General features: G+C 39.5%; 1 protein-coding gene and 1 pseudogene across 1 annotated transcript in view; both read right to left on the reverse strand.

Annotated features, from left to right (window-relative positions):
- CLSTN2 (calsyntenin 2) overlaps positions 1-23,854 on the reverse strand; it is a 962,254-nt gene that overhangs the window by 91,043 nt on the left and 847,357 nt on the right. The window lies entirely within an intron of this gene.
- LOC140503228 (5'-AMP-activated protein kinase subunit gamma-1 pseudogene) lies at positions 6,606-7,581 on the reverse strand (annotated as a pseudogene).

Raw genomic sequence — 23,854 nt, forward strand, 5'->3', positions numbered from 1 at the left:
AGTTATCCTTGACTTTTCACTCTCTGTTATATTCAATGAGTTGCTAAATCTTATTGCTCTCACCTTCCAAACATCTCTTCAGTCATTCTCTCGACTTACCTTGTCTCTACCCTAGTTCTTATAGGCCTTTATCATTTCTCATCTGTTCTATAGCAATGACTTCCTAATTGATCTCTCCCTATACCCGCATTCCCAATCCACCCTCTAAACAAAGGCAAAGTTGAACTCTTAAAACACAATTCTAAGTAACCCATTGCTCGCTCCTCCCCCACCACAGCTCAGAAAACAAGGTCTTAATGCTTAAAATACAAAATCTCCAATTTGACACTTAAATCACTTTGTAATTTAGCTTGCCCCTATATTTCTAGTCATTTAATATCTTTCTCTTTCCTCCATTCTATGTTGTAGTCAAACTGACCTTCCAGTTTGTTCTCCATATAGTCATGTGCATCTTCTACCCCCATTTTTTGGAACAAATGCCTGGAATGCTCTTGCTCCCCACCTCTGCCTCATAGAATCCCTTGCTCCCTTCAAAACTCAGCTCAGTCATCACTTCCTATGTGAAACCTTTCTTTATCCCCCAGTTATTACCCTTCTTTGTCTCTTGAATTTTCAGTGCTCAAAAATGAGCAAATGCTACAAATCAGAACTTTATTTCTTGTTTTGATGATTGTCTAGACTTATGAAAGAGATAGAAAAAATGTTAATGATGCAGATTAAGTTTAAAAGTATGTTTTTGGAGAGGCAACTGTTAAATATTTTACTAACACATCTCTTGATATACCTGTGGTAGAATTTCAATTCCTTGAGAACAACAACTGTTTTGTTTTGTCTTTGTATACCAAAATCCAGTATGTTGCTTTGCACGTAGAAGACATTTAATAAATATTCACTGAATTTAAGCCTGACAACAATCCTATGACATAGGTTCTGTAGATATGATCATCCCCTTTTATAGATGAGGATACTGAGGTTCAGAGTGTTAAATTACTTGCCCATGGATACATAGTCATTGGCAAAGACAATATTTCAATTTAGCTCTTGCTCTTTTCAGTTCTGCACTCTGTCTGCTGTATTATGCTAAGGGCCAGAGAAGGCAAATGATTCAAGTAGTCAGGAGAGAAGGAGGATTAGTCTAGAACCCACACTGCCTAATTCTTGGCCCAGTATTCTTTAGGACTTTTCTCTTTCCAGAATAAGAGATAGTTATAAGTGCAGAAATTCTCTGTGGAGTATCATCCAATCCAGTATATTAAACAAATAGATTACACAGATAAAGTAAAATATTCAGTAAATGTATTTGAAGAAAATTAATTTTTCATCCTGCCTCTTAGAATATTGAGGCTGGCTGTCCATAAATATAAATAGTTTCTTGCAAATAATCATATGGGAATGGGCTCGTCCTTTCATAAAAACAAAGAAATCTCGATGGAGATCTTGCAAGAAACATAATTATAATTTAGTTGACATATCACATGTCTCTGGGCCCTGTATATAAACCTCCCCTGAATAATTCAAATAATAAATTCTGCCCCCTTCCTCCCCCCCCAAAAAATTGAGCTACTTTTATGGAATTTGTTAAGTGTTTCCACTTCCAAAGACACGTGCCTAGAAATCACGACACGCATTTTAAAAGACCCCGCAATCTTCATCAGCTATTAGCTCCATAAATCCTCCTGCTGTGCTACTAATAGGCACAGCCTGAGCATATCTGTTTACTCTCTTGTAGGGTGACTGAAGAGATGCTTGAATTTAATGCTGGATTTGTAAGCTTGGTACTAAATAAGCCTACCAAATTGAGCTCACTTTCTAGTAATTTTGAAAATCCATAATTTAAAGGACTTTGATTGGCAATGGCCATAAACATCACATGACTGTTCTCTAGGAGATAAAACACCTGGACTAGGTCTGGTTGTTTTTTTTCTTGTTTCTATTGGGATTTTATGGGATGAGACAAACTTGTATTTTACCAGAAGTTCAAAGGAGAGCTAGTGAAAAAGTTTTACTTTATTTGGAATACAAAAAGCAACAGGATTAGGTATTTTGTTTGGATTATAAGTACACTACATTTGTGGGGACTTGGGGAAATATCTCGGGACTTGTTGATAAAATGTTACACTATCAGATCCCAACACTGGGCTTTTAGGGAAAGTTGCCAGAGTGACTATTGCAGCCTGAGCTCTTATCTGGAGAACTTGTCTCAAAGGTTTGAAAACAGGCAGAAAAAACCTCAAGGAAGGAATTTGAGTATTTGTTTGAAAGCTTTCTTACAGATGGTAGAGAGCCCTAATCATCCAGGTTACCACAAAGCCTGCATTCTGATTGGTTTATCCATGAACACTTATTACATAACTACCATTTATCTAACTCTGGAAGGGAACTCAGTGGTCATCAAGGTCAATCTCCTAATTATATAGATGAGAAAACTGAGGCCCAAAGAAGGTAAATGACTTTCTCAGGGTCACAAAGGAAGTGTGTGTGTTTGTGTTTGTGTTTGTATGTGTGGTGTGTGTGTGTGTGTGTGAGAGAGAGAGAGAGAGAGAGACAGACAGACAGACAGACAGAGAGAAAGACAGAGAGAGAGACAGAGAGACAGAGACAGAGAGATAGGGAGACAGAGACAGAGAGAGAGACAGACAGAGAGACAGACAGAGAGACAGAGACAGACAGAGACAGAGAGAAGGGGAGAGAGGGAGGGAGAGAATTAAATGGCCATTTATGAACTACTTACTGAGAAGTACCATGGTACAAGGGAAAGGTCTTGACTTTGGAGAAAGGAAATCTGGTCATAGCTCTGCCACTTACTACCTGTGTGACTTTGGGCAAATCATTTAACCTCTCTGAGCCTCAGTTTCCTCATCTGTAGAACAAGGGGTCTACTCCTCTGAGAACCATTCAGACTCTATAATCATAAGATGTAATAAGGCATCATATTAGACGCTAGGGATAGAAAAATGAAAAACAACATTCCTTTCCTTAAGGAGTATATCATCTAACTGATCGTGGCAGGGAGAGGCTCTAAGACATTTACACAAACTAGTATGATAGTAGATTGTGATCTGAACAAAAGAGAGGTCTACACAAAGTCCTATAAGAAATTTGGGAAGGAGTTTGCTTTCAACTAAAGAGGAATTCTTCACTGTGAAAGTGGCATCAGAGCTGAGTCTTAGTGACAAAGACATGCTAGGATTAAGGGGACATCTTGTACAAACATGCAGTCAAAAGAAAACCACAAGATGAGATGGGGAGAAAAGCTACTCTAGTAATCTGATTTCATTAGAACATATATGTAGCGTGTGAAGGGGAGAAGAATGAAATAAGGCTGGAAATGTAGGTAGGAGTGAGATGGTAGAGGGAGCTGAATACTGGTCTAAGGCATGTGTAGAGGGAACCATTGAAGATTATTGGATGGCAGTTAAGACATGGTGAGGTCTGTGCATTGTGGAAATTCTCTTGGCAAGATGGTTCAGAACAATGGAGAACAGTTAGGCTATTATTAGAGTCCAAAGAAGAGGTTTTTTGTGTTTTTAAGGCCTGAAATAGGTGGCAATGGAAAGGAGGGGGATGAACACAAGACATATTGTCAAATTAGAATTGAGAGGACTTGACAAGTGAGTGATTGGATGTAGGGGTAAAAAAGAAGGAAAAGTCAAGATGACTCGATTTCAGCTTAAGTGATTGGGCAGATGGTGTCTTTAATAGAAATAAATGAAAAGCATACCCAATTTCAAACTTAAATAGCTTCTCAAGTTTTCAAGATAAAGAAAGACTAGCACGGAAATTCCTATCAATAACCAGATCTCTCCCGTTCCTGGTCATTTCTTTTGATTGTTACTTAATCATATCTTGTTTTGTACTATTCTCTAATTATAATAGTTGATATTTATAAAGTATTTTGAGAGGTACATTAGGCCTTGTCTCAGTTGATCTACAAAGAACCTCCCTTGGTTCAAACAAAAAAAAACAGTAAAAAAATTGTGTTTGTTGGTGATGGTGAAATTCATGATAAAAAGAAAAATTATAGTTATGTTATCTACATTTTTTGAAAGGGGCTATTAAAGCTGCTGATACATAAAAATGCAGTCATGTAATGCTGACCCAAAGTGATTGCATCTGATATGTTGCTACATTTTAGTGGGGGAAGAAAACAAGCATCTGTTAAGTGCCTACTATGTGCTAGGCATTCTGCTAAGCTCTTACAAATATTATCTCCTAGCAACCATGTGAGGTAGGTACTATTATATCCATTTTAGAGTTGAGAAAATAGAGGCAAACAGAGGTTAAGTGACTAATAAGTGTCTGAGGCTGAATTTGAACTCAGGTCTTCCTGACTCCAGACCCAGTACTACATCCACCAGGTCTCCAAACTACCTTCCATAATCCTCTCTATCCAGAGGAGGGAAATGAACAAAAGTCTTAGGTAGGAGGTTTGAACATTTTTATCCCTAGTTCATTATTAGAATATTGGCACCCAGGGAGATGATATAACTTTTCCCAAGGTCAAAGAGCTGGTAAGTGACAGAGGTGGGAGTCACCCACAGATTTTGTGATTTCTGGCCTATTCTATAAGTGGCTCGTGATCTTTGTCCTCTCTGATCTCTATAACCCTGCTGAAGGACCCTGCCAATTCTAAGACATTTGTGTTTTCCCAGTACCTAACATAGGGCATCTAGAAAAAGCTCGATAAATACGTGCTGAATTGAGTGGAATTAAAGTGATGACAAAATGCTGTGTCTTAAAATCGCACGGGGACTAGAAAACCACACCACTGTACATTCTTATAAGTTCTTTCTCTAGTGGTCTGGCAGAAGCAGGGGAAATTTCATGCTTAGAGTTAAGACCACTTTAGAGGGAGTTTATTATTATGCCTGAGGATAAAAAGGAGCTTATGGGTTTATCTGCAAAAGAGAGAAAGACAGAAATGGAAAGAGGGAAGTGAATGGAGCCTTCACTTTCCAACGGTGATAGCATTGGAATACAAGCCATTGGGCTTCCTTTGCCATGATGGTGATGGGATTGTCCCCTGAAGACAGGTCCCTGACTGAGGAATTTCTGTGATGAGGCCTTATAATTAAGTCTCTGGTTTCACCCCATACCTAGGTTGTTCAATCAATAAAATTTTTATGGGGGCAATCTCCTCATGAAATAGCACTGTAATGGAGTTAAAAAGAGACTTTAAAAAAATCAATGTCCCCACTTGGGCAAGGAATTTGTCCTTGGAAGAAATGGTGTTGGTTGTTAATTCCTCATTTAGGACAAAGAGATAAAATCATCATTCTGATATTCAAGGCTCTCTATAAACTACCCCACCTATTTCATCCTATTCATCTTCTCCAACTCTCTGACACAGACTCTGTTCTAGCCATACCATTCTCCTCAGGGTCCTCAAATACCCTTCTTATTCCTTCTTATTCCTTGCTGAATTCTTGGAAGGAGTTTCCTTACTGGGAGTTCCCCTACAACAGAGGTGTCTAACACTCAACCCTAACAGGAGGTAAGAACCAGATTAAAACGCAGTTGGGGAATATGCAACAAAATAAATAAAAATACAATTGAACGTAAAGTTAATATGTGATTTTTCTAAGTCAGTATGTGTCTTGTAGGGATCTTTATGCGCAGTTTAGTTCCACCTCCGCACCCTTTCTATCTGAGTTTGATATCATTTCCCTACACCAATAAAATCACAGTGTTGACATCACCTCAATTCCCATCCCCCAACTGCCCATTTTTTCTTAGTTATGCTTTGACAATAGCAACTATGCATTAGCTGCTCCATCATGCTGTTCAAAGGAGTCAAGTGCAAGTCATGTCATCATTACTCTGATGGCACGAAGGACGAACACACAATTAGCTGTTATTTGAGATAACTGTCTTTCTTCTCCAGTACAAGGATATGCATATAGTAGGAGATCCATATTCATAGAAATATAAAAGCTATTAGGTCTAGTACATGCCTCAGAGATTTTCTGGCCTGTTGTTTAGCAAACTGAATTTAGTCCTAGAACATTTTGAGGCTTGAGTTATACTGATGGAACACAAATACTTTTCTTTTTTTTAGGGTATGGGCATCCTTGTTATTTTAATTAGAATCACTATGAAAAATAAATCTGATTAGCCATCCTGAACTTTCCTTTCCAACTCCCCAATACATGGCAAGCACAGCAGGGGAAAAGACAGCAAGAATCCAAAGGTTGTACTCCCCCACCACCATCATTATGGGAGGAAATGGCACTGTCTCTCCCTACCCCCTAATTCCTTTTGTATCAGGAGGAATAGATTTTTACAGAGTTTCATGGCACGTTATCGCAGGAGACAGGAGCAGGGTATTTGCTGAAAGGACTGGGGATTTCTTAGAGATCAGAATTACCTAAGATGAGGGGCACACATCACAGCCCTTAGTTTAAACAGAGGACCAGTGCACAAGGTTGGTGCCTGGGCTAGATGTTATTCCTTTGAAGTGTGTGAGTTTCTATTTTCCTACCCCTTTATGCCCTCTGTGTAAGGTGGGGTGAGTAGGTGAACGTCATAAAAGGGATCAGAGCCTCTGGTATCCCATCCATCTGATCAGAGGTACGGTTCATTCTCTGTATTCCTCCTAACTCAGCTCAGGCCTTCTCTCCACCTCTGAGCAGCAAGGCCTGTAGTATATCAGTATATACATGATGCCTTTTACCACACTGTTCTCTCCAACAACCACCGGCCGGTGAACGTCAGCTTCCACCAGCCTGTTAATGATGGTCTCCAGAGTTTCATGCTGGTGGCACTTGAGCAGTGGAATCGATACTGTAGTGCTTTTGTCACAGATACATCCAAGTTGTTATAGGCTTTTTCTGCTGCCAAGTTAATGACATCGGACTTGGAGTAGATGTCCACCACACGCCCTTTCTCATCTACCACAGGAAAGGCAGAGACCAAGTGCTGAACAAAGATGCCCAATGCAACACAGACAGGTGTGGTGGTACAAATCAGGGCAATGTTGGCATAAGTGCCTATCTGGAGCTCCTCCAGAAACTTAGACAGGAAGTTCAATTTGGGAAACTGCAATAGAAAGCTTGAGGAACTTGAGGATATGTTTGTGGGTGAGGATATACAGAGCGTTGCCAGAATCAGCACCAATGACTGGTAGTCTATGGATCTTATTTCAGAGCAGTGAGGAAACAGCATCAACAAGGCTGGCTTTAGGAGAGATACAGACAAGAGGTTTAAAGGAGTCCTGAAGGTACACCTCTCTCCAGGTTTCTATCTTGCGTTCTTCCAGCTTATAAATCTGTACCACAGCTGACTTGTAGTAATGGTGTAAAATATGATGAAGTCAGTGATGGTCAGCATGCCCACGAAGCTCTGTTTCTTGTTGTCCCATAATGGGGCATCCCGAACTCCGTTTGTGAGAGGGGCAAAGAAAGCTTTCTTCACCTGCAGGGAGGTATCAAACACAACCAGTTTGGAGCTCGTGGGGACCAGATCATAGCATCAATTGGATTTCATGAAGCACGTATAGACAGCACTGTTGGATTCTGGGATGTCTTCCAGAGCTGGGGTGCATTTTTCCATACTACTCTCTGGAATAGTGACTGTCTCCATCTCACTCCATGCCAGTTCCTTTCCTACAAATACTTTCCTTGAGGGTTTTAGGCCAGGCAATTAAGAAAAATATGGGAGTAATTAAGCCCATTTGCATACCTAAATTGTGAGAACTAGTAGCTGATATATATTCATAATTAATATTTTAGATTATTTGGGTATTTAGAAAAATTGCATCAGTCTTCTCTCACCAAATCCCTATACACATCACATGGAACGCCAGGGTTCCTAAGAAAACACTGCTGTACTTTATTTTGTTTATTTTGCGGATGAGGAACTTAGTTCTCTGGCCTCAGTTTCCTCATCTAGAAAAGTAGGAGTTACATCAGCTAACCCCAAAGGTTCTAAAATTTGTGACCCTGTAATCCTAAGTAAATACAAATAATTTGCCTTAAGGATACACAGCTAGTAAGTGTAGGAATCTGTACTTAATCCTAGGCTTTCAGAAAATCGTTTATTTTTAAAACTGTAGCATAATCTAAGATTATTTTGGAAGCTCTTTGGAGGATGGATAGAAAGGGGAAAAGACTCTAAGCAGAAAGACCTTCTAAAAGTCTATCAATATAATCCAGGTGATGAGGTTCTGAATCTGTGCCTTGTGAGCATGGATTCATTTTAACCTTACAGTAACCTTATAGTATCCCTAGTATACTGTATTTACCTTCATTTAGTGGCTAAGGTAAAGTCACTTTCCACAAGTCTCAGAGCTACTAACAGAACCAGGACCAGAGTCCAGCTCTCCTGACAGCAGGCCAGACTGCTTTCTTTAGCTCAACATTGACATGATGGAAAAAAAATTCAGCGAAAGTAAGAAAAACATAGACAGTATAAACCTTTATTCCTTCTTGTCTTTAAAAAATATCATTGTTTGGGAAACATGGTTTTATAACCTGGCCCGTTGTTACCTATTAGGTCACTATCCAAAGTGCATGCATTAGCTTGGAGGTTTTTAGAGAATTTCCCCCCTCCATTTAGGCATTGCCTGAGCTTTTAGAAGTATGATTTGCTGTCACGTTTTAGATGGAGTCTTTGATGTGAAAGGACTGTAACATAATATGAGACAGAGAGCCAGAAGGAGGCATAATTGTGAAAAAGAATGTTATTTTCCAGACCTGGCCTCCACTTACATCCTTCCCCAGTGCTTTCAGGCTTCTCCTGCTGACCACAGCTTTCACAGCATTACTCTATGTTGGTCCATCCTCCATAGGCATTATCTTAAAATTCTGTACTGTTCTTTCTCTTCTAATCTCACATCAGAGCTTATTCTCCTCTGTCCCATCTCCTCAAGTCCTATTCCCTTTTGGGGCCAGTATCACAGAATATTATAATTTTAAGGAAGACATTTCCCTTAGAGATAATAAGAGTCCAACCCCCTCATTTTACAGGCCCAAGATGACTTGCAGATATAGCCACACATTAATTAATTGGCAAAACTGAGACTAGAACCCAGGTCGCACACAATGCTCCCTGACAAATTATATTTTGCTGTTCATTGTTAGTGGATTATGAAGTTGTAATGCATTACTTTTTTCATTTTAACACAGATGCATTTTAATGAGAACTTTCAATACCATAGCCTAATACATCAATTGATTCAAGGATCTATATTTCATGCATGCTCCATCCCCCAATTAGATTACAACTACTCTACAATTTATTAGACAGTCTTTTAAGAGTTTCTGTGGTCTGAAAAAGTCATTACTTGGTAGCTAATCTAGTGATACTAGACTTAGATACAAACTTAGCTTGACTCATCCTCAGATGACAGACACACAGTCTATCACCAGCCTATCCTTGAAGCTCAGTAGCTTAGTAAGACCAATCAGAGCTTGGCTCCTATCTTTGCTCTTACTATAGAAGCTAATACCATCCTTCCAGTCCCTCAGGCTTTTAACCCAGGACTCATCCTAGGTTCCTCATTATCCCTCACCCCTCACATTCAAGTTGTTGACAAGACTTGTCTGTTGCACCTTTGCAATATTTCTCTAATATGCCTTCTCTCTGCTGCCACTGCCACCAATCTAGTGCAGGTCCTCATCACCTCACATCTCCATTCCTGCAATAACTCACTGGTGGGTCTGCCTCAAGTGTGTCCCCAGTCCAATCTATTTTCCATTCAGTCACCAAAATGATTTTCCTAAAATGCAAGTCTGAGCATGTCATGCCTGCTCCCCTCACTCAGTAAACTCCAGTGGCTTCCTATTATCTTCAGGAGCAAATATAAAATGCTCTGTTGGGCATTCAAAGCCCTTCATAACCTAGCTCCCCCTAACTTTCCAGTCTTCTTATACCTTACTCCCTAACACATACTCATCAATCCAGTGACACTGGTGTTCAGGCTGTTCCATGAACAACACACTGATCTTTTGGCATTTTCTTTGGCTATCCTGCATGCCTGGAATGTTCTCCTTTCCCTGCTCTAATTACTGATCTCTCTGGTTTCATTTAAGTCCCAAATAAAATCTTACCTTTCACAGGAAGCCTTTCTCAGCCCCTCTTAATTCCAGTGCTTTGCCTCTTTCAATGGTTTCCTTTTTATCCTGTATTACTTCTTGTCCCCATTAAATTGTTAGTTCCTTGAGGGCAGGGGACTATCTTTTGCCTTTTTTTTTGTATCCTCATCACAATTTCCGGCAACTTAGTGGTGCTTAATAAATATTTATCAAATTGAATGTAACCCAAATAACTTTTGCAAAACATCAGGAAACTGAATGAGGGTTTTCATGAGAAGGCTTTAACTCAAAAGAGTGACTGATAATAGAGCATCAGACACTCACTGTGGAAGGAAGAGTTCTTCTTGAAAAGGAAGGTTTCCTTTTCATCAGGGAGATCTCTTTTTCCCCCACAAGTCATTCCAAAAGCTTGCTGTTTTGTAAGGTTGACCTAGTCTTAGAGTATCACTCATTACAATTTTATCAGATGCAGACTATGAACAGACCAGGTGAAAACAGTAGAGTGTAGTGGACAGAGTGTTGGCCTGTGTTCAAATTCCACACTGGCTGTTTGATCTTCTGTGAGTCACTTAAGTTTTCTGGGCTCTGGTTTTCCAATGACCCCTATGTTTCCTTCCAGCTCTATATCTTTGATCCTGGAGGCAATCATTCTCTTTGGCTTCTGAACAACTCTACTGCCACAATTCTTACTGGCTCAGTATGTTAGAACTATGAGTCAACAAGTCACAGACATCCTCCTGAAGGGTGAGTGCTTATCATTTAATGATGAGATCCAATCAAGCTATTTACATACTAGGCAGTTAAAGAGATTAAGTAATTAAGACCCAGTTCCCTTTCTTGGCTCTGGAATGGTGCTTTCTAATCAGCAGATGGAGCTGTGAGTTGTAACGTGAAAAGACAAACATTTCTTCTCTTCAGCAGACAAAGTAGGTCAGGATACCATTTAGAGACTGCAAAGTCTCTTAAGGGCACGAAAACTGAGGCAGACATATGAACAGTGAGTTCAGAGAATTATAAATTAATCTCTCTATGCCTGCAATCTTTCCAAGGCAAGTTTTCCCATGAGATTTCTGCCATTGAGTAAGGATTTCTGAGGTGAGTCTGTCCTTGAGTAATCTCAAGATTTCCAAAACTAAAACCCAGCCACTGAGAATAAACACCTGTGAAAACACAATAACATTTCCCAAATTTGATGAGAGATTCTGTGAAATCTCTCAGATCTCTAGGATCTGGGTAAATTGAATTCAAGTCAATTTCATCTTAGATGGAAAGGTACCATACTATAGTGGTTGAGAGTTGTATTAACCAGTGAAAGATTTATGGAGAAACTTTTATAAATCCGTAACTGCTGGGCATTATTGGAAATGTAATACACTATCTAGAAACTTAGACTTTGCTAAAGAGTTAAGACCAAAATTCATGATTTCACATTTGTTTCCTTCCAGTTCCTACTTTTACCACTCATTGTTTAGTCATGTCCATGTCTTTGTGACCCCATGGAATACAGGTTGCTAATATTATCCACATTTTTTTTTTTTTTGCAAAATGCTACAGTAGTTTACCATTTCCTTCTTCAGTGGATTAAGGCAAACAGGGGTTAAGTGCCATGCCCAGTGTCACATAGGTAGTAAGTGTCTAAGGCTGGATTTGAACTTAGATCTTCCTGACTCCAGGTCCAGTGCTCTATCCACTATACTACCTAGCTGCCTCCTCTGTTATTCTAGTGAGATGCTAATTATCATCCACCTAGACTATTGCACATAGATCTTTCTACTTCCATATTACCCCCATTCAAATACATCTTTCACACCACTGGTTCATTGACCTGTTTTATGCATGGTTCTGGTCGTAATTACTCCCCTGCTCAAAAATCTTTAGTGGTTCTCTAGTGCTTAGACAGTAAAGTTCATGTTGCTTTGTGTGGCATTAAAAGCCCTCCATAATTTGAAACTCCCCTCCCTTATTTAACCTTACATTCCTCCTTTTCATCTTAGTGAAAGGGAGGGGGGGGGGGGTTGATTAGAGGAGTCACTGATCAGTTAACCTGACAGGATTACAATGCACAGTCATTTGTTTGGACATCTTTTACCAGAAGCTTTTTCCAACCCCTTTTAATTCTGGCACCTTCCCTCTAACAATTTCCTATTTATTCTGTATACTGCTTGCTTTGTTTGTGTGTATTTGTATGTTGTCTTCTCCATTGGATTGTAAGCTTCTTGAGGGAAGGGTCTGTCTTCTGCCCTGTTTTGCATCCCCAGTGCTTAACTCAGTGCCTGGCACATAGTAGGTGTTTAATAGTTGTTTAATGATTGACTCTCCCCATGGAGTATAGGCATGTCCATGGATGTCTTGCTAATAAGATGCAGAAGAACACTTGTTGAAGGAGCCTCTCTGCTCTGTGTTCTTCAGCACTGAAGAATGAGGTCAATACATGATATTCTTCCCCCTACAAGGGAGAAAATTCTCTTGGAAAGTAGAGTATCATGCAGCAGAGAACCAACATGAGGGATGGTGGGTAGTGGGCAGATAGAACATATGCTCATAGACAGTTTCCTCTTCCTAGAAGCAGTCTGATTTCAATTTGCGGTAATAGCATATGGTAGAAGCAGACATGTGCTTATATGTGGACTATGAGGATCATTCATGAATCCCCACTCCTACATGAAAAAGGGAAGACTCTGAATTTCCCAAGGAGCATGATTTCAGAATCAAGCTAGAAAAGGTAGATTTTCTAGATAGTGCGTCTTTGGTTATCCCACATTCAAAAATTCCCAAGTTCAAGAGTTTAGGGAATGGGCCACCTGGAAGTGGAGTAGGATATCTTGATGCAGCATACTACTTGGAGAAAAAGAGCATTGGTTACTTCCTGCCTACTGCTCTATTTGTAGATCAAAGCCAGTGGACAGTGTAGATCTGATGGGAAGGGGATAACTTGGTTAGCAGTCCCAAAATATGTTTATTTTCCAGGGGGACTCAAAACCATATGGTAGAACTATGAGTACTTAGGAATATTCTGTGGGACTCTGGGAATGAAAAATGCATTAAATGTCAAAGCACTGAATCTATGGCAATGCCAAGTTTATTTCTCTTTCAGAGGGAACTGATGTGCCATTTGAGTTTCTTATCTGTATTCTACTTCTGTTCATGGGCTGCTATGAGTTCTTTATGTCTTCTACATTGTCTGCGGAATGAAATAAAGGTTCTCCTCTACCCATATGCATTGCCACCTTGAGTGCCTCTCTGGAATTGGGAGAAACTAGACGTAAGTTCTACTGTGAAAATATTAGAATATTTTCTTGGAGGACCTCATCAGGGGACGTGAACCAAAAAAAAGAGGAAATGACTTTTTGGGGGTACATCCCCAGGATGGAACTCAGTTTGAATGAACAAATGAGTTCAGAGTGTTGTGGCGACCAAGGACACAGGTTAAATTTTTTGGCCTTCTCTGGCATTACGCTCCCCCTCTGACAAGAAAAGGTTGTTTTATTTTCCATTTTCTTCAAAATATTTTTGTTATGGTTACTCTTTTCACGGACTTTATTTTCTCTTTCCTAGATATTTTTTGATGAAGTTGGACAGACATTTACAAGCACCAAGGCAGAGAAGTAAACCTATCAGAACTTTGATTTTCTCCTACTTGATCATAAGCTTCATAAGGAGCATCAACTTTTTACCTCTCCCAGTGCCTAGCAGGGGTATGGGTTGTTCAGAAAGCCTGTACTATGTAAACAAAAAGGGACTGTATTTCAAGAACTTTGGATAGCCAAGATGTGTTCACATTCTAGATCAGGGGTGAGCAAAGTATGACAGCCTGTAGGGCTAAAGAATGTTTTTTTAATTTTCAAGTAAAGTTTTATTGTATCTAAAAAGTAGAAAAAAAAAACCCGAAACAAAAACATTCTTAGTTCATCAGCAAGAGGATTTGGCTTTTGGGCAGTTGGCTCTTCAGCTCTGCTCTAGATAAGCTGAACTGATCTCTGCTCCACACACCCTCTGTGTTTTTTGCTCGCATTCATCTATATACTTGGAATGCTCCTTTTCCCCTTTACATCTGCTGAAGCCATAACCATTTTTTTTTGTTTTTGTTCAACTCTCCATTACCCCATTTGGGGTTTTCTTGGCAGAGATAATAGAGTAGTTTGCCATTTCCTTCTCCAGCTCATTTTACAGATGAGGAAAGTGAGGCAAACAAAGTATAGTGACTTGCCTAGGGTCACACAGTTCAAATCCATCCTCAGATATTCACACTCAGGTCTTCCTGACTCCAGACCCAGCCCTTTTTCCACTGTACCATCTAGCTGCCCTCTATTCTTCATGGCCAACTTAAAAGCTACCTCTTCTAAGTGACCTCCCCTGAGGTCAATTTGTCAATTTTTGTCAATTGTGGGAGAAGAGAGAAAGGAAGGAGAAGACTACTTCTTCTCGGATGTCATATGATATTTTGTTTCATAACTCCAATGCACATATCATGTGATATCATGTATTGTCGATAGTAATCTATACTAATCTATATGAATGTCTTATCTTTTAATAGAGTCTAAGTTCCTTGAGGGCAGAGACCATGTATCTACCTCAGTGCCTAGAACAGGGGTCTGAACACAGTTGGAACTTATTAAATGTTTGTTGTCCTTATTGAAGCAATTGGAAAATAATTTAACTGTGTAGTACAGACCCTATGAGAAACAGGAGTTCAGAATTCAGTCCATTCATGAGTAATTGCATCATAGATCCTTAGGTGCCGTCTAGTTCAACCTTTTCATTTAATAGATAGGCAAACTAAGATATATAGATGTTATTAACAGAATTGGGATTTGAACATGGACCCTCTGATTCAGAGCCATTATCCACATTACCATGGGCAGGCTGGTGGCAAAGTGGATAGAGAGCTGACCTTGGAGTTGGAAAGACATCTTGGTGAGTTCAAGTCTGGCCTCACATACTAGCTCTGTGATCCTGGGCAAATCACTTAACCCTGTTTGCCTTGGTTTCCTCATCTGCAAAATGGGCTGGAGAAGGAAATGCAATGGTATCTTTTCAAAGAAAACCCCAAATGGGGTCAGGAAGAGTTGGACATGACTGAACAACAACCCAAAAATCCACTTTGCCATGTTATTTCAATGAGGGAGATAAAGGCAGAACTTCCCAGGATGATTTTCCCTGGAAGCCAAAACAGCAACTAATTTCTTCTGAGGATGATCTTTGTTTTCACACATCCCTGGAAATGACTCTGTTTCCGATTCCTCTCTCCTTTTCTCTTAGGTCAGGGGGAGCCATCCTTATCATGAGGATTAGAGCAGGCTACCAGGTAACAGCTACGTATTTTAAAGACCCTTTCTAGCTAGGGTTACTTGCCTGCCTTCCATGATTTTTTAAAATCTCTGTCATCTATCTATCTATCCATCTATCTATCTATCATCTATCTGTCTATCTATCCATCCATCCATCCATCTATCTCTTGATAACTATATTTCATTATAATTACCTTCCTTTACAATCTTATGTATTTTATGCATTTTAAATCATTATTCTGAGAAGGAATTCATAGGTTTCACCAGACTGACACAGGTATTCATGACACAAAAGAGGTTAAAGACCCCTGTGATCTTCTCAATCTTTTTTTGTTTTGTTTTAACTTATGAGTTACTAATGAAATCCTCACTATGTAAAAATTTCAAGCCAAGTAGGAGGTAAAGGCCACTCCACGGAAGCCTTGTGAGGTGTCTAGCAAATGTTTGTTGTGTGTATGAATGAATTTGTCATGTCTTTTCTTCATGACCATAGTCTCTAGCAGTGGTGCATGATCGAAGAAGGCTTTGTAGTTCCGAAGAAAGAAAACAGACTTTTGGCTGCATGGGAACAAATCTGTAATTCTAAATAATAACCCCAATTTGAACGTACAACTTTATAAAGCTGCTTTGCTTTATTCCTTTGTTGGAGCCTGAAGTTCTCCTGCTGACTAAAACGAGATTTTTTTTCACCCCTCTAATCTGAATAGCAAATCACACTCATCCTTGTATGTCAGATAGAACCCATACAGAGGAATGGAAAAAAAATAAAGGACGCAAAGCTAAATCCAGCCAGCAATATACTTGGAAGTGATTTTCGTTGACTTTTCTTTTCTTATTAAAGGTGATTTCCTGGTTGTAAATTATAATTTTTTTTGAGAAGCTTTCACCAATGACATGTGTAAGATATTTTCACTTCTTTCAGCTTTTCCTGTAGTTGTAGTAACCTCTGGTCTTAGAGTCAGGAAGGTCCAGGTTTAGTTCTACTTCTGACATTTACTGATTATAGGACCTTAGGCAACTCGTTTAGCCTTTTAATGCCTCTTTGACGATATAAGTTACAGAAGAGCTGCAGAGCTGCATCAGTGGGGGGAATGTCCCCATCAGGAGTTTCCCACATCAACGAAATCATACATCTGAACAAAGAAAATTCAGACCAGAAGCAGATTTTTGAAAGATGTTCATGGTGATCCCTCACATGAAATCTTTATTCTTCTTCTAGCTTTGTTTCTTCTGGATTTCAAAACCATGCCCACTCTACTGCTGGCTCATTCTAGAATGTCCTTTGGCCCTTTGAGCCTCCACCCTAGAACAGCCCACCTATCCATCCACAAGACCCATTCCACCTTCTTCCATTGGTGAGTTCCTCCTGGAATCTCCATTTTGTGGAGGAACTCTGGCTGGCTTATGTTCTTTCATCTTCCAGCTCTGTTCCTGACTTCCTCTGACTTTATTCTCCTGCCTTTCTGCCCTTTTTTGTATACTGCCTTCCTCCATTGGCACATAACCTTCCTTTTTTCCATTCCTTCCTTTCCTCTCTGTGGGAAAGGAGCTCTTAGCTAATAAGATGATTTGAAAAACTGCAAGAGTCAGGCCCATCTGTACTTAGACAAGCTGAATGAGATGAGAGGGAAGGGTTGAGTTGGTTATATAATGTCCTTACAGACCTTAAAGATCATCTATACTTCAACTCCCTCATTTTGCAGATGAAGAAACTGAGACTCAAAGGGATGTAGTGATTTGCCCAAGGTGATGCAGGTAGGTAGTGGGGTACCATGATTAGAACTCTGGTTTTATGACTCCAATTTTTTCCAGATCCCTTCTAATTCTGAAGCCAGAAGTCCATCCTTGAATACACACCTTTCAAAACATTAACCAAAAGCAAGTGGAAGGTGTGAGCACGGGAAATTCTGCAGTAAGGTGCCACATATATTCCTCACAAGCACTGAGCTTGGCAAAACCATACAATAAAACTAAAGAGCTTATGGGGAAATGAAGTTAAGAACACAATGATCAAAAACTTCATTAGTGACACGTAACAGAATGTTGGTGTTTAATCGTGCCTGACTATTTGTGATCATGTGAACCATAGCATGCCAGTGCCGTCCATTTCTTGGAAAAGATACTGGAGTGGTGTGCCATTTCCTTCTCCAGTGAATTAAGGCAAACCAGTTAAGTGGCTTGCCCAAAGTGAGGGTCTGAGGCTGGATTTGAACTCAGGTCTTCCTGACTATAGACTCAGTGCTCTATCCACTGAGCCACCTAACTGTCTACATAAAAGATAGGAATTTATTTTTAAAAGTAGCATAGTTTTATATATGTGAAATGGTTAATAAGAAACTTAAATACTCTGATAAATTGTGGTCATATCTGTGGCCTCAGTCTGCCCTGGGCTACAACAGCAGGTTGGATTGCCTACAACTCCATCAGGCTGGAGACCATGGGGAGTAGGGGAGAGGCCAGTATGGAGCAGTCCTTCTCCACTCACAGCTCCTACTGGAACAGAAGATATACAATAAATCAATGAAATTGACAAAGACCCGAAGTTCGCTTGTGGAAAGGGTTGCTGGGAGGATTCCAGTTTGTAAATTATTGTCAAGGGGGGCAGTTTTCAGTCTTCTCACTGTTTCTCGCTATTATCACACAGAAGCAAACTTGAAATTTGTACTATGCTCAAAATATTCCCTAATGTATCAAGGAAGTAAGACATTTGTGTTTTCAAAACATGTGTTTTTAGCAGAACTGACTATATAAGATACAACTTGAGAGGAGCCTTATTACTGCTGAAACTATCTCAGTGCAAAATTACTGTTGAGAGTTTGATTAATTTATTTTCCAGGAAAAGGGAGTATCTTGGGGCATTCTGCTGTTAAAGTGAACTTCTAATCTCATCAAATGCCAGAGAAATTTGCTTGTTCTTCTGAAGAAAAAGCAGACCAGTAAGCCTAGACATTCCTACAGAGAAACTGTTCACTTGTCCACAGGAAATCCTAACTTCATCAAGATTAGCATATGAGAGTGAGAAATTGGGCAAGTCCAACAAATAAGTTACTCTGGTTTTAGTGTTAGGCATATATTTCATGTTCCTAAAGAACCAATTACACTTTATTTCACAGATAAAAAGCATTAAATGTATCTGGAACACACTATATAGTAGCAAGGGTTAAGATTATGCCCAAATCTTATTAAATGAACAGGCTTTTAAAGTGCTTGGATGCTCTCCATATAGATAAGTCACTGGTAGGCATATAATAATGTATTAGCTGCATCGTGGGGGTGTCCAAGTAATAAAGGATAATGGGAAGTCCTTGCAAATTTTCTAAATTGATCATTAACATGAACCTAGTCCAGCAAAGTCTGAGCACTACACTGAATGTAACTTCTGGTTACTCTGTTAAGTAGAATATAATTTCATGAAGATAGGCCTGCATTGTTGGTGGAGTGTGAACCGATCTAACCATAACCATCCTAGAGAGTAATTTGGAAGCTGACCTAAAGGGCTATAAACCTGTGTATATACCTTTTGCTTCAGTAACACCACTACTAGGTCTATAGCCCAAAGAGATTTTAATAAAAGAAAAGGAACTATTTGTACAAAAATATTTATAGCACTTCTTTTTGTAGTGACAAAGGATTGGAAATTGAGGGGCTGCCCATCAATTGGGGAATGGCTGAACAAGTTGTGGTATATGATTGTAATGGAATACTACTGTGCTATAAGAAATGATGAGCAGGAGGACTTAAGAAAAATCTGGAAAGACTTATATGAATTGATGCTGAGTGAAGGGAGCAGAACCAGGAGAACACTGTACAAAGTAAAAGCAACATTGTATGATAATCAACTGTGAATGACTTGGCTATTCTCAGTAATACAACAATCCAAGACAGTTCCAAAGGACTCATGATGAAAAATGCTATCCAGCTCCCGAGAAAGAACTGATAAGAGTGTGAATGCAGATTGAAGCATACTGTTTTTCACTTTCTGTATTTTTTCAAGTTTTTTTCCCTCCTTTGGGCCTTCCTTCTTTTACAACATAACTAACATGGAAATGCATGAATGCATATAACCCACATCAAACTGTTTATCCTTTTAGGGTAGGTGGAGCTGAAGGAGGGAGAAAGGAAAGGAGAAAATATGGAACTCAAAAATTTTTTTAAAAATGAATGCTAAAAATTGTCTTTACATGTCATTGGAGGGAAATAAAATATTGTTTTAAAAAAGATTGGGATGAAGCATGTTATATTCTCTGGTTTCTGCCATTCACAATGACTCAAATTCTTGCATTGAGGGATTTTCCCAAAAATTAAATGAATGGATAAAAAGTTAAATATCATAATGTTCTCAGGTTTGACAATCTATAAAGTATCAAGCTGTTTGAGAACAGCAGGACTAGGACCAATCACTCAAGTCGCTAACAAACATGCATTAAGTGCTTACTATGTGCCCAACATTGTGCTAAGTGTTAGGGTTTTCTGGCTACCTTTCATGTTCAAAGATCAAGCCTCAAACTCAATTTACTCTGGAGCTCATAGACTGGATAACAAGTCCTCACCCACCTAGCACAGAGTGGATGTAATTAATAATTAAGTAGTAATTGTTTCTCTTTTACCCAAGAACATGAGGGTCTTCCCCTCCCAGTTTGGTTTTTTTTTTTTGATTAAAGGGGCCATCCCAGAAGCCTATTCAGTGAATGGGTGTATCTCACTCAAAGTAAGATTGTGATTAGACCTTAGCCTGAAAGTGACAGGGGCTTCCATTGCATCTTGGGCCATCTCCAGTCATTCTGATGAATATCAGGCCACTGGACCCAGATGGCTCAGGAGAAGAAGGTGAGGTTGGTGGCCTTGCATAGCCTTCTCTCACTCAAATCAAAGTCAACTGCAAGTCATGTCATCATCTTGATGACATGGTCTTCTTCGAAAACGAAGGACAAACACAAGTGTTAGGGATACAAACAAAAAGTAAAAGTAGTTCCTGTCCTGAAAGAACTTACATGCTAAGAGCAAGAGATATAGCCTACTAGGCTGGGATTGACATGGCATGGTAAAGGTAGAACTTAAGTAAGAATCCTTGTTGGATAAGGTGGGGGAAGAAATAGACAGGGCCACTTAACAGGGTTGGTTAGGAGAACAGGCAGCAGCCTAGTCAAGAACAATGATTCAGAGAGGATAAGCCACCAAGGAGAGCCAAGGATTGGTCAATAGAAAGAGGTCAGGACTAACATAAAATAGCAGCAGCAGAAGAACCTGGGGTTATGGTCCATAAATTAACAAGCATTTATTAAATGCCTGCAGTGTGCCACTACTATTTTGGGGCTTCAGATACAAAGACAAAAGGGAAACGTGTCTTACTCTCAAGGAACTTAGAGTCTACTGGCAGCTAGAGGGCACAGCGCGTAAAGCACTATCCCTGGAAACAGGAGGACCTGAGTTCAAATACAGCTTCAGACACTTGACACTTAGTAGCTGTGTGACCTTGGACAAGTCACTTAACCCCAATTGCTTTACCTTTCTCTCCCTTAAAAAAATAAAAAATATCCAGGCTCAGGCACTTAATAGTTATGTGAGCCTTGGCAAGTTACTTAACCTCTACATCCATTCTTCAACTGTAAATAGCATTTACAGGATAAGCCTATGTACCTTTTCTCAGAATAACATTAAAGTCATATAAAATATGACACAGAGGATAACAAAGTAAAGCAATTATATTGACACATAGTTATGAGAATCTTTTTTTTTTTTAAAGTTCTTTCAGTCTCTGAGTAGAAACTGATTCCTTTGTTGTCAGGATACTTAGAGCTGGAAACGTTTCTTTCTTCAGGATCCAGATCCTCTGTTCTGCCTCTCCCAAAGTAAGGGGCCTAAAAGCTGTATTGACACTATGACTCTCTTTAAAATTCTTTGCCTGCTCCAGCTCTTTAAGCTGGGGTCACTTGGCTGACTGAACCCCTCTGGATAAAAATGTCTTTGCTCAAGAGTGGGAGAAAAGAGGAATTTTATGAAAATCAGCAAGTTCTGGGAAATTTATAGCTCAGTAAACTCATAGAAAGCTTTCAGTAGCAACTTTTATAAATTGAGAATGTAATTCTTAACACTAACCCTAAAGATGTGAGATTCGTAAGTGTTCCTTTAAATAGGATGGAATTAGATCGTTTCTGGACTGGTATGGAGATAAAGATAGGTCCATGGAGGCTTTTCAAGTCCAGACCAAAAGAGGAGAGGAAGAAACAGGGGGACAGAGAAGGAAAAAGGGAGAAGGAGAAAAAGAGAAAGGAACAGAAGGGGACGATGGGAGAGAAGTTAACCGGGCCTATGCCATATACTTAGTTTTCAAACCACATGGCCATAATCAAGACAGCCACCAGCACCTGGTGGCAGGAGGACACTGTGGCTATATGAACTTAGGTCTAAGTCATTTCTTTCTCAGTTCCAGTTTTCTCATGTCAAAATAAGAAGGTTAAAGGAGATGATACAAGTTTTCTTCCATCTCTAATAGTCTATGATTCTATTAGAGGTCTACAAACTTCTTGAAATGGCTCTTTAAACCTAGACATATAAAGTGATAACAAATACACCTGATCATCTGTGAGTGTTTATGAGCTCCTGTTTTTTATTTTGTCTTTTATTTCTCATATCTCCATTGATGCAAGATCCAGAAGTGATACAAAAAGTTTACTATGTGACACACCCATTATGGACCATTATCTTCCAGTGACAGTCAAATTTCTAAACAAATAATATATCAGTATTTCAAGGTCCTATAACTTCATCCTGGTATATGAACTCCCTCCACCAACGCAGATAGGAACTCATCTAAAACTTATTAGGGAGCTGTCTGGAACTTAGGGAAGGCTGAGACTTGCCCATCCATGCAGCTGTTGAGCATTAGAGTCAATATTTCTGGATTCTTATCCTGCTCAAGCACCCTATCAACTGTACCATGATGCCTTTTGGGGGTTGGGGGGGAGGTAGTTCCACACCTGTGATTTCATTGGTGTAGGATAGAATTACCATACTCACCACCTCAGCACCCAAAACTCCCCTGTGCTGCTTTTATCAGATTAAAATGTAATTGAAATGTTTAACAAAATAAATGAAAATACAATACAACATGGATAATATTAATTTGTGGTTTTTTAAGTTGGTGGCCAGCAGGAATCCTTTTCTATTTGAGTTTGACATCATTGGTATAGAGGACTTTCAACGAAAAAACTACCCCAAACAAAGCAGGCTGACCACTGTTCAGTGCCTTAAAGTGTTATTTATAGAACCTAGAACCCAGAGAGTCCCCTGGGGACACTAGAGGTTAAGTGACATGCTCAGGATCCATAGCCAGTATGTGTCCAGGCAAGGCTTGAACCCAGGTCTTCCTAACTCCAAGGCCAGCTCTCTATCACTCTGTCAAAACAATAGGACAATAGTAGGATCCACAAATGGAGAGGTGCCATTGGAGCAGCTGTTTCTGTGGATAATTTATTTGTGTAAAGCTGTTTTATCTATGAGATCACCTGGATCATCCTGATGAAGATCCAAGACAGCTGTTAAGCCAGCAGACCTAACTGTACCTTCTATGGTGCTCTCTGGTTATATAATAACCACAATAGTCAAGACAACTTCAAGAGGCAGACGCTATTATTATCACCCCCATTTTTCAATTAAGAAAACAGGCAAACAGGATAAGACACCCAAAATCACACCGTTATTAAGTGTCTGAGATGGGATTTGAACTCTGGTCTTCCTGATTCCACCTCTAGTACTCTCTCCAGTGTGCCTCCTTGCTGCCTGATTTTCATTATATTATCTCCTCCCTGTTCATAGACATTGTTGCCACATGGCATTGGATATAACCAAAATAACTGGCCATCCAGATGTCTTAGGATTCTTGAAGATGGCCTATGTATATGTGGAAAAAGTAAATTCTTTCCTCTTTTCCTGTGAAAGAAGAGCAGGAGCTTCCCACCAATCAGAGTGGTGGAATCTTTGTGGTATATTCAGTTTTCCTGTATGATAAAGCCGTAGGTCATCCTCATGATAACAATAAATGTCATTGGCTAATTGTGTGCCTTTCTTGAGATTCGGAAAGGAGGAGTAAAACATAAGGTTTTTTTGTGTATAATTTTCTACGTATGATTTCAATTTTCCCAGTAAAGCTACCTTTTTTTGAGCAAAGCAGTAATGCCGACATTTTCATAATGAGGTCTTACCTCTTTCTAAATATGCATTGATTGTCAAAGTGATGAAGGAGGTTTCATTATTTAAAGACATAATTAAATGGCATTTCCTTTAGCTAAAGTAATGAGCAGTAAGTATGACAATATTTGCGTGTTATAACATTAAGGATGGAAATAGATGACCCCGAGGAGATTGGGAGGAACTAGTGAAGATGGGCAAAGCCAAACAAACAGAACACTTCACCTGCTGGGACTCCACAGTCCTCTCTTTTGAAGCCATGCTCACCCCAGCACCCCCAGGAGGGCTGTTTGGTCATAGAAGACACTTTCTTTCTCTAACTTGGTTTAATGGTTTCTGAGAAGC

The sequence above is a fragment of the Notamacropus eugenii genome, chromosome 5 (genome assembly GCF_028372415.1).
Source record: "Notamacropus eugenii isolate mMacEug1 chromosome 5, mMacEug1.pri_v2, whole genome shotgun sequence".
NCBI lineage: Eukaryota > Metazoa > Chordata > Mammalia > Diprotodontia > Macropodidae > Notamacropus > Notamacropus eugenii.